This window comes from Phascolarctos cinereus, unplaced genomic scaffold (assembly GCF_003287225.1).
Source record: "Phascolarctos cinereus isolate Bilbo 61053 unplaced genomic scaffold, phaCin_HiC Scaffold_4;HRSCAF=312, whole genome shotgun sequence".
NCBI classification, from domain to species: Eukaryota; Metazoa; Chordata; class Mammalia; order Diprotodontia; family Phascolarctidae; genus Phascolarctos; species Phascolarctos cinereus.
This window is the reverse complement of record NW_027555847.1, coordinates 120,855,794-120,868,149: the sequence shown is the minus strand read 5'-3', so window position 1 is coordinate 120,868,149 and position 12,356 is coordinate 120,855,794. Positions and strand designations below refer to the sequence as shown.

The window sequence follows — 12,356 nt, the reverse complement described above, 5'->3', positions numbered from 1 at the left end:
GATCCTGGCCAATTACTTGAGTATTAAACTCTTTGTTAAGGTAAGAGTCTGCTTCCAATGTGGGGAATGTACTATCCCAAGCTTCAGGGGTTTGTACAGCTGTTTTCAGAGATACTTGTAGGGACCTGTAAATTTTCAGTTCTCACAAGGTGGTATGATAAGGGGCGAGGTGTTTACTCCTTTCCTGGCCTGTGACCACAAGTATTCCTTTCTGTCCTGTAACTGTGAGGAGGGGTTCCTCTCTACAGCCACCATAAGCTCCACCACACCAGCATTCCTCCTCACCCCAGCACTGCCACCCAGAACTGTGACCCAGATCCACACACGGGCAAAGCAAGAGATTCCTGCCTCAGTATTGGCAAACAGATCCCTGCAGTCCCTCTTTGATCAGCCACTGGATTCCCCCTCAGTCTGTGGGCTGGAAGCTTGGGAAGCAGCTACCCCCTCCCCCCCAGCCACGCTCTTGGAGAATGAAGCTGAAACCCCACCTTCCTTTCTCAGCGCCGACAGAAACAGACTTTTCCCACTGACCTTCAAAGTTGTCTTTGGCATTAGTGGATTGAGGAGTCTGGAAACCTCCACAGCTGCCCGAGATTCAGTCCTCTGAGGCCTGCTCCAGGTTTGCTGAGGCCTGCGCGCCTACGCCATGCTGTGCTGCACTCCCAGCCCAGCGCAATACACCTTTCTAATCAATCATCCAGGTTGTCTTGGGCTGGAAATTTGTTTCACTCTGTCTTTTTGTGGGTTCTGCTGCTTCAGAATCTGTTTAGAGCCATTTTTTATGAGTATTTGGAGCGGTTTGGGGGAGAGCTCAAGCAAGTCACTGCTTTCACTCTGCCATCTTGGCTCCACCCCCTGGGCTTGGTTTATTGTTTTACTGATTATCTAGATTTAAGAAAGTGGTGGAGAAAAATGTTTAAAATGTAAATTAAACTTAAAAGTGGTCATGCAGTACATTTCTGGAGAGTCAGTTATTAAACATTTCCCAGCACACAATTGCGTATAATACTGTATGTATGTGTCTATGTGTGTGTGTATGCATATGGATATGCTAGAAAATGAGACTGTTCCTTTATGGAAGATAAGCTGTAACAGAAAGGACAGATATTAAAAGAATCTATCAACAGTCAATAGCAATCAATAAGCATATATTAAGTGCCTATATGCCAAGCAAGTGTGAGGGACAAAATACAAAAATGAGACAGCCATGCCCCTAAGGCATTTACATTCTACAAAAGAGGCAGAGGAAGACCTCCAGGGTTGGGTAGACTCTCTTTGTAAAGAATTGGCTAAGACTATCAAATAATGACAGACTGTGGATAGGCAGCAATCTCCACTGGGATGAAATGAAATCCCAGATCCCTTGAAGTATTGGAGTATATGATGCTTATTATTATTCTGAAGTTATTAGTATTATTATTGTGATTTGAGTTAGTCTTTTGCTCTTGGATTTTAAAGAGCTTTTAAATATGGACTTCTGCCTAGTTGCCATTAATAAATAAACATGCATTCTGATTTCATAAGACCCTTGGAATTTCACAAGCCTTTTGCTTACCTACCAGAAAATTCTTCTCTCCCATGTACTCCTCCCCAAACTCTCTCTCACCACACATCCAGATTAATTTATATGTGGTAAAGGCTACAATAAAAGGAGGGGACCTTATTTAATCAAATAAGTGATTAGCCTTGGAATTGTAACCAAAACACAATGAATATGCTAATTTTCTTCCCTCTCTGGGGATATCAGGCTAAGTGAGTCTTTGGCTCTGAAATAAATATCACAAATAATCCTATTTATACAATATTTTTACATAAACCTTGCTACAGTTCTATCCACACTCTCTTTCCCCTTTTAGGGAATTGTTATTCTTATGCCTGTGACACAAATTCATACCAGAATATTCTTTTTTTTCCAACATGCAAAAGCAGTAAAATAATAAATGCTAAGGAAATGTCATCATTCTGTCAATATTCCAGCTTCTCTTTCTGTTCTTCATCTCCTCCTCAATGCGAGTGTTTGGGCCCAGGATGGAAAGAGATATGCCTAACCACAGACACACATACAGAAATACTCAAATAAAATGAAGCATGAGACAAGCTCACAAAAACAAAGGCACTCAGTGGTTGAAATTGCCATGACTATCCCATTGTGGCTAGTTATTGCAACATCACTGACATTCACATAAAAACTCTTGCTGCAATTAAGTCCAGCTTGCTGGGCTCAGTCTTAGCAGAGAAAAGATGAGAACACTGAGCCTTTGGATTCATCACATGCCATTTGTTGAGCCAGATTCTCCTACTTCATTGGCCCAGGAATGAGACTGATAAGTTTGGAAAGGTCAAATGGCATGGGGAAATAACATGGACTTGGAATATAATGACTCCAACCCCTTATGATCATAATGTGACCCTGGGCAAATCACTTCATTTCTCTGGACCTCAGTTTCCCCTTCTGTAAAACAAAACAAAGCAAAAACTGGACAACGTAAAAGTGTTTTGAGTTCAGAATCCTATACACTCTTTGGAAGTTCTAGAGTGCCATTCAGTATAAGGCACAGAAAATAATACCCCAATGGCCTGAAAAGCATTATATGGAACTTTTCAACTCTTTATACTTCAAAGGACTCACACTGTAAAGGAAGGAGGTCAAGACACAACATGTGACATACCGTACGTTCATTGACAACTTACAGAAACAGAGGCGAGAAAAGAAAAACACTGTTCTTTAATGTGTCATTACCCAAGAGATCCTTAAAGTTTATCTACTCTTCTAATGAGGCAAGTGACAGCTAGCATTTCATCAATTATGTAGGATTTACTTGAATTTATACTTATCATGAGACCTATAAAACTAAAGATATATCTGTAGCAATTTAAAAAATGCCCTGGGTGAAGGGTAGATATGCCATTTTATTTTTCTGTTTCATATCCAAAACCAAGGTCACATGTCAAGGCACAGTGTTAGAACATAGTGATACCAATACAAGATTACAGTGACTCAGGATGAAATATACAACTCTTCTGGGATCTACATGTGCTGTAATAGAAAGGACGCTCCTCTTAGAGTCAGGAGGCTTGCATGCAAATCCCACATTTGATATTTGCCAGGTATGGAACCATAGGTGAATCACTACACCTCCTCCAAGCCTGTTTCCCAATCCAGAAAGTAGGATAATAACAGTTAAACTATTTACCTCATAAGACTGTTGTTAGGAAAAGACTTTGTAAACCATGAAGAGCTATAGACATTTTTCATCCATTTAGGGTTTTTTTTTTGGTTTGTTTTATTTTTTTACTGTAGGGATTACTAGAATAATCTCCATTGAATAACTATGGATCTCATTAAGGAGGACCTGTATTGGAACTTGATGAACTCAGCTCAATCACCTGGGGTGCCTACCATCAATAAACAATCCTTCCATTTAAATCTTATGGAGAGCCTAGGACATCTTCTATAAAAGTGGTGAACACCTTTGGCAGGCAAAAATATGTATGTATATGTGTGTATATACATGTATGTGCCTATATGTGCATACATTTCCCTCTTTTATGCCTTGTCAATAATCCAAGACTAATTACACATTATCTCTGTGGCTGCATTGATCACAAAATCCCTTATAATCTCAATGCTAACTTTATCTCGGGAGATGCTCCTTCCCAGAAAAGGACTTTATGGCCCCAACTTGAGATTACAGGGGAAATCTCTTAAATAAAGCTTAAGAATAGCTCATGTCTCTGATTTCCTCCAAAAAGGATTAACAGTGAAGCTACTCTGTACAAGGTCATAGCTACCAGGTAGAAGACAGCTTTGTATTTCCACTACCACTACAAAAATGCTTAAAACACACAAGACTCTTAAGTATGCATTTACAAACACTTAAGACAAGAAACAATCTGTGGGATTGCTGAGCAGGTATTTCACCTCTGACTTGAACCACCTGTACAACTCCCAAGTCCAGATCTCTGGGCCAAGGAGAGGATAGTTTTGGTATTAGCATTGCAAGTATGTAGTCCTCTGCTGGGGTGGTACATCCTCTCCTCTGAGGAACACCACAATTGTTTCTCAGCATATCTCACTGCTAGTCAATATCTAGTAACTTGTCACCTTTTGGAATCACAAGGTTACTGGCAGTGCTAGAAATAGCCTTCTTTCAGAATTGCAATTCAGTACATATGGTTGGGAAAAGTAACACAAAGCAAAAGGGGCAGCCAGGTCCTTGAAATCAACTTTAGCCTCACCAAGGCAAGTGTGTGTGTGTGTGTGTGTGTGTGTGTGTGTGTGTGTGTGTGTGTGTGTGTGTGTGTGTATACAATAGAACATATTTTCTGTACTTTTCATTCAATTATGTGGCTGTAAAGATGTGGTTTGCTATAAATAACTGTTCTTTAAAGCCTACCTTTACCTTTCCCATATTTACATCAAAGATTCCATATACATAAATATAGGTCATTCTGCAAATAATAATAATAATAATTGCTAGCATTTGTATAGTACCTTCTGAGTTGCAAAGTACTTTATAAATATTATCTTATTTGATCCTCACAACAACTCTAGAAGACAGGGTCTATTATTTTTATTTTATTAGCAGCTTCTGCCATTTATTAATTAATTAGCAGCTTCTGCCATTTATTAACACCATGCTGATTTAATACAGCTGCTGGGGCTTGCCCATGGTGCTCTTGATATACAATGCCTTCACATTTTGTCAGTTTTTCTTTAGCAGAAAAACCAGGAAATTGACAGCTAGATGGATGCTGTAGACAAGCTCATCATCTGTCATCTTCACATGGCCAAGATCTATTGCCAGACACAGCACCTTCTTCATCTGGAACATGATAGTAGATTTAACCTCATCGACCTTTGCCATCACATTCTCATTATGGGTGAGCAGAGAAGGAAATCTATTGGCTTTGTTCAGACTAGGGGCCAGGATTCAAGGGATTTGGCTGATCAAAGACTCAGAGGCCAAAAGGGCATCACACATTTTAGCCAGCTTTTTGACCAATTGCTCGTTTTTATTCAACTTCTTCAGGGCCTCGATATCCATGTGGAGTATTTCTACAGCCTTGGCCTCATCACAGTGCTGCTGGTCTCCCAGGACACACACATAAAATTTAGGTCAGTTTATGGATTTGAGTCTGATGGTGCCTTTTGGGGATCATAGTTCTTCAGACTGTTCTGCAGCTCCACAGTTTCCAAAAACTTTCTGCATTTGCACTAGGTTCCACACAGGACCTCTCACATAGCTTCATAGAGTGCTTCACAAGAGACTGCTGCTCATGGCTACCAGTCACAAGCCAGGAAAACAGGGCCTATTATTATTATTTCTATTTTACAGAAGAAGAAACTGAGGCAGAGGCTAAATTTGGCTTTTCCAGGGTCATACAACAAGTTAGTGACTAAGACAGGGTTTGAACTCAGCTCATCTTGACTTCAAGTCCAGAGTGCCATCCACTGTGACACCCAGCTGCCTCATTACATATGCAGAAGGTTGTCTTTTGGAGGATAATATTTTTCATTATTTATCCTACTCCTTTGGTATCCTTCCTGCCTTCCCCTCTCCGAGATACATTATAAAATAAGTCTCCTTCAGCTCTTATTCTTTGGTATGTGTTGAGGTTCCCTTCTAGTTCCTCATATAGGACATCAGTATCTGAAATTATATGGTCCAAATGCAATGGTTCTATTCACACTGATGCTGCAAAAAGATTACTATATGAACACTGTTCAATTTTCCATCTATTTGTTCTTCTCCTGTCAGCTTCATATGTGAATAGTTTGGGAGTGATGCATCTCATTTGGTTCTCAAACTAAGCTTTCTGTAGATTTGTTTTTGCTTGTATTGCAGTGATCTGTTTTATGAGGCAATACTGTTCATCATCTTCTACCTTCTTACCTTGTAGTATATTACAAGTGAGTTTTTCTTCTAAACCACTGTTAGCTGTCATGTTGCTGATTTGCTTAGCAAAGTCAATGTCTGCTGCAAAGGTGGTTGATGGGCTTATTTGTTCTCTTCCCCATGTTAAGTGCCTTGTATTGCTTAAACTTTTCCAAAAAGGGGAGATGATAAAGGGAAATGTTTTTGCCTATTTCTGTTTCCCATTTTTCAGCACTAATGGTTCATTTGAATAGGTCAAGTTCAAGCTGATGTAATTGAACTCACCACCCTTTCTTTACATTTAACCTTCTGATCTGATGCTGATTTCGATGTTTGCTATAATGCATCTGTCCATGGTCTGATTGCAAATACATATCTGATTATGATATTAGCAATTATTTCCTATCTGTTAAGATAAACCAAATTTCATTTTTAGTGTTATGGTTCATCATTCACCATACTCAAAACTTCTGACTCTCTTTTGAAAGAGACATGAATTTTCTGTATAGTTTACTGTAAGCCCAAACTCTCTTTTCTTTTTTAATCTGTGACCATATTTTCCAACATTTTTACCAGTTTTCCCTGCTCCATCTTTGCATTGAAATAATGCAGTATCAAAGTATGTGTTTGCTTAATTTGAGGAGTCTTACTAAGTTCTTCAAACAATTTCTCTACTTCCCTGAACTCTGTAACAGATGTTAGAATGTAAGCTTCAATATTTTTGTGATGGGATTTTTTGCATATTTATGTTCATCATAAGAATTGTAAGGCAAGATGACTACATGTCATATGCATTAATGGTACTTACTGTCTTTGGGCACATGATGGAATCAACTTAGATAACTTCTCTGTTCGCCTCCCCAAAGAGAATCTTGGAGTTTATCTTTTCATTTAGATGTGACTTTATTCCATCTTCTTTTTTCATTTATTGTGAGAATATCTGCATCGATGTGGCTCAGTTTTCCTAATAGAATGTCAATTTATATAAAGATTTCACATACAAATATTTGTAGATGGTCTAAAAACTGTTAGTCCTAGCACCCTCTGCCACTTCACCACCCTCACTGCAGAAGTAAAAAGGGATCACATGGGACTGAGGTGCATTTTCAGTTTTTTTTTTGTTTCATGGGTTGCCATGAAACATGGCAAAACAATTCATCAACTAACACTAATGAACTGTTGGTGGAGTTGTGAACTGGTCCAACCATTCTGGAAAATATTTTAGAACTATGCCCAAAGGGTTAAAAACTACTGTATACTCTTCAACCTTGCAATACCACTACTAGGTCTATATCTCAAGGAGATCAAAGAAAAGGGAAAAGGACATACGTGTGTGTGTGTGTGTGTGTGTGTGTGTGTGTGTGCATTTATTTATTTATTTATTTATTTATAGCAGCAACTTGGGGGGTAACAAAGAATTGGAAATTGAGAGGATAGAAATGGCTGAACAAGTTGTGGTATATGATTGTGGTGGAATATTATTTACTATAAGAAATGAATGGGATGGTTTCAGAAAAACTAAGGATGGCTTATATGAACTGATGCAAAGTGAAATGAGCAGAACCAGGAGATCATTGTACACAGAAACAGCCATATTGTAATAATGAGCAGCTGTGAAAGACTTAGATACTCTGATCAAGACAATAATCCAAGATAATTCCAAAGGACCCATGATGAAAAATGCTATCCACCTCTAGAGAAAGAATTGATGGAGTCAATATAGATGGAAGCGTACTTTTTTTTCACTTTTCCTATTTTTCTTGTTTTGTCGTTTTTTGCGGGGTTTTTGTTTTTGGGTTTTTTGAAAAATGGCTAGTATGGAAATACGTTTTGCATGACTTCACATGTATAAGTGATATCATATTGCTTGCTTTTGAAAGGGGTGAGGTTAAGGGTTTGAAGGAGGGAAAGAGCTTGGAGCTCAAAATTTTTATGAATGAATGTTTCAAATAAATATATAAGAAACAACAACAACAACTAGTGGCCTGGTGGCCTAGTGGCCAACCTACTGATAAAAAACCTCTAGGTATTTAGCCAGGATAGCCTTCACACATTAGGTCCAGTCTTGTCACTAAGTTTTCAGGATAATGGGACCAGTCAGAACTTACAATCCTCCTTTGGAACCCAGAATTACCTCTGTTCCACAACAAAGCATTCAAGTAGAAATTTGTTAATTGCCCAGTCAAGGACACGCAGCTAATGGCCAGCCATTGTGTTAGGACATCAACGCATGCATCTGGAACAGGCACTGCAGTTGGGCAATGAACCAAAAAAGTGTATGAGAGGTAAAGAACAGTCTGCAATTATATTTGGTCAATTTTTCAGATTTTCCAAGGATTCCAGGTTGTTCCTCAGAAAGAAAAAAAGATATATCTTCTTCTTTATTTTATTTTTTTCATTTTTTTATATTTTTATATTTTTATTTTTTGTTTTCAACATTCACTTCCACAAGATTTTGAGTTCCAAATTTTCCCTATCTCATCCCTCCTCCAAGATAGCGTGCATTCTGAATACCCTTCCCCTAATCTGCCTTCTTCTATCACTACCCCCACCTTCTCTTATCCTCTTCCCCTTCTATTTTCCTGTAGAGCAGGATAGATTTCTACACTCCATTGCCTGTATATTTTATTTCCCAGTAACATGTAAAAATATTTTTTAACATTTGTTTTTAAAACTTTGGGTTCCAAATTCTCTCCCTTCCTCCACGCTCACCCACCCACACTGAGATGGCAAGCAACTCGATACAGATTATACGTGTATAGTTATGCAAAACACTTCCATAGTAGTCATGTTGTGAAAAACTAACTATATTTCCCTTCATCCTATCCTACCCCACCCCATTTATTCTATTCTCTCTTTTTGCCCTGTCTCTCCTCAGAAGTGTTTACTTCTGATTACCCACTCCCCAATCTGCCCTCCCTTCTGTCATGCCCCCACTCTGTTGTCCCCTTCTCCCCCTATTTTGCTGTAGGGTAAGATAGATTTCCATACCCAATTGAGTGTGTATGTTATTCCCTCTTTAAGTCAAATCCAATGAGAATAAGATTCACTCATTCCTTCTCACTTTCCCCCCACTTCCCCTCCACTGTAAAAGCTTTTTCTTGTCTGTTTTATGTGAGATAATTTATCCCATTCTACCTCTCCGTTTCTCCTTCTCCCAGTATAATTCTCTCTCACCCCTTAATTTTATTTTTTAGATATCACCCCTTCATCTTCAACTTACCTTGTGTCCTCTATCTATATCTACCTATCCATATGTATATATAGAGATATGTATGTGTGAGTATATGTGTATATATATCATATATATGTATATATGTGTGTGTGTACATATACATATATATGTATATATATGTGTGTGTATATGTACATATATATGTATATATATGTGTGTGTTGTGTATACACACACACACACACACATATACACACGTACATACATACATATAATTTTTTTCCAACTACCCTAATATTGACAAAGGTCTCATGAGTTACAAATATGATCTTTCCATGTAGGAATGTAAATAGTTCAATTTTAATAAGTTCCTTATGATTTCTCTTTCCTGTTTACCTTTTCATGCTTCTCTTCAGTCTTGTATTTGAAAGTCAAATTTTCTATTCAGCTCTGGTCTTTTCATCAAGAATGCTTGAAAGTCCTCTATTTCACTGAATGTCCATTTTTCCCCTAAAGGATAATACTCAGTTTTACTGGATAGTGATTCTTGGTTGTAATCCTGGCTCCTTTGCCCTCCAGAATACCATATTCCAAGTCATGCAGTCCTTTAATGTAACTGCTAAATCTTGTGTTATCCTGATTGTGTTTCCACAAAACTTGAATTGTTTCTTTCTGGCTGCTTGCAATATTTTCTCCTTGACCTGGGAACTCTGGAATCAATAATATTTCTAGAAGTTTTCTTTTGGGGATCTCTTTCAAGAAGTGATGGGTGGATTCTTTCCATTTCTATTTTAACCTCTGGTTCTAGAATATCAGGGCAGTTTTCCTTGATAATTACTTGGAAGATGATGTCTAGGTTCTTTTTTGGTCATGGCTTTCAAGTAGTCCAATAATTTTTAAATTCTCTCTCCTGGATCCATTTTCCAGGTCAGTTGTTTTTCTAATGAGATATTTCAGTCTTCTAATTTTTCATTCTTTTGGTTTTGTTTTACAATTTCTTGATTTCTCATAAAGTCATTAGCTTCCATTTGCTCCATTCTTATTTTTAAGGAAGTATTTTCTTCAGTGATGTTTTGGACTTCTTTTTCCATTTGGCTAGTTCTGCTTTTGAAGGCATTCTTCTCCTCATTGGCTTTTTGGATCTCTTTTGCCATTTGGGCTAGGCTATTTTTTAAGGTGTAATTTTCTTCAGTATTTTTGGGCCTCCTTTAGAGAGCTGTTGACTTGTTTTTCATGATTTTCTTGCATCACTCTCATTTCTCTTCCCAGTTTTTCCTCTACTTCTCTTATTGCTTCTCAAAATCCTTTTTGAGCTCTTCCATGGCCTGGGACTGATTCATATTTTTGTTAGAGGCTTTGGATATAGGAGCTTTGACTTTGTTGTCTTCTTCTGGTTGTATGTTTTGATCTTCTTTGTCACCAAAGTAAGGTTCTATGGTCTGGCTTTTTTTGTGCTGTTTGCTCATTTTCCCAGCCAATTACTTGAGTTTTAAACTCTTTGTTAAGGTAAGGGTCTGCTTCCAGTGTGGAGAATGTACTGTCCCAAGCTTCAGGGGTTTTGTGCAGCTGTTTTCAGAGATACTTGTAGGGACCTGTAAATTTTCAGTTCTCACAAGGTGGTATGATCAAAGGCGAAGTGTTTACTCCCTTCCTGGACTATGAAAGACCACAAGCACTCTTCTCTGCCTTGGAATTGTGAGAAGGATTCACTTTTCACCACCACCACCACAAGCTCCACCATGCCAGCACTCCTCCTTGCCCTAGTACCACCACTCAGAACTGTGGCCCCAATCCAAGCACAGGCAAAGCAAGAGAATCCTGCCTCAGCACCAACAAAGAGATCCTTGCAATCCCCCTCTGATCAGCCACTTGATCCCCACTCTGTCTGTGGCCTGAGAGCTCTAGAAGCAGCCACTGTCCTGGGGCTGCTCCAGGACTGAGGCCAGACTGAGCTTCTCTTACTATGGTCCAACAGACCTTCCTTACTGACCTTCTAAGTTGTCTTTTGTGTTTGTGGGTTGAAAAGTCTGGAAACACAACCACAGTTCCTCTTGATTCAATTCCTTGAGGGCTGCTCCAGGTTTGCTGAGGCCTGGTCTTTTCCTGCATGGCCTATGCTGAACTGTGGTCCTCTCCCAGCCTGGTGCAGAAGAGCTTTCCAAGCAACCATCCAGGGTGTCTCAGGCTGGAAATTTGTTTCACTCTGTCTTTTTGTGGGTTCTGCTGCTCCAGAATTTGTTTAGAGCCATTTTTACAGGAATTTGGAGGGGTTTAGGGGAGAGCTCAAGCAGGTCACTTCTTTTACTCCACCATCTTGGGTCCCTCAAGATTTATCTTCTTAAGACAAATGTTTACCACTGATGCTTTATGGTTGAATACCAAAGCATGCCACAATCTCCAAAGAATAGAGATGCAGGTAAACCTGTAAAAGTCCCATGAAGAGATGAATTGTAGCTGCAAGTAAGCTGCAACACATTTCTAATGAAGACATATGCATAAGATGGGGTATAGATTTTTTTGGGGGGGTGTTAATCTGTACAGCTAAATTGCAGTGGGCTGAGCCTGGAGTCAGGAAGACCAGAGTTCAAAGTCAGCCTCAGATACCTACTAGCTGTATGACACTAGGCAAGTCATTTAGCCTTTTCTATCACTTAACCTCAGGTTCCTGGACTATAAAATGGGGATAATTGCAGCACCCATCTCCCAGAGTCATTGTGAGGATCAAACAAGATAATATTTGTAGAGCACTTAGCACAGTGTCTGGCACAGAGTGGGTGCTTAATAAATTCTTGTGTTCTTGTGTAGGGAACTCCTAAGAGGAAATGCTGCTCTGCAACTTAAGAGTCTTTGAGAATTTCCTATGGCTACTAAGAGGTAAAGTAATTTACCTGAAGTCACACAGCCTGTATACATCAGACAGGACTTACACCTCTGAGTTTTCCTGACTCAGAGGCTATCCTTCCATCCATTTTGCCATGCTGCCTTTCAGTAAGTACAATGACTTATCCAGAAAGTATAGAATCTGAAAAAAGTGGATGGCTCTTATAGTAAGAGGGCGATATTATAGATAGTCCAAGTAGTCAGGGACCCAGAAAACAGATCAAAACTGGAGGAAGGACTCCAGCATGGCGGACAGGAGGCTTCCTAAGTACAAAAACAGGCACTGTTGATCAGGTTCTCTACAGAAGACAAAGCAATGCTCTAAGACAATTCCAAAAGATGCATGATGGGACATATTATCCAGAGAAAGAACTATGGAGTCTGAGTGCAGATTGAAGCATATTATTTTATTTTTTGTTGTTG

The 12,356-nt window shown here is 39.0% G+C and overlaps 1 pseudogene; it reads right to left on the bottom strand.

The window, feature by feature from the left end:
• Positions 1–4,646: 4,646 nt before the first annotated feature.
• LOC110221640 (large ribosomal subunit protein uL1 pseudogene) lies at positions 4,647–5,949 on the bottom strand (annotated as a pseudogene).
• Positions 5,950–12,356: the final 6,407 nt, after the last annotated feature.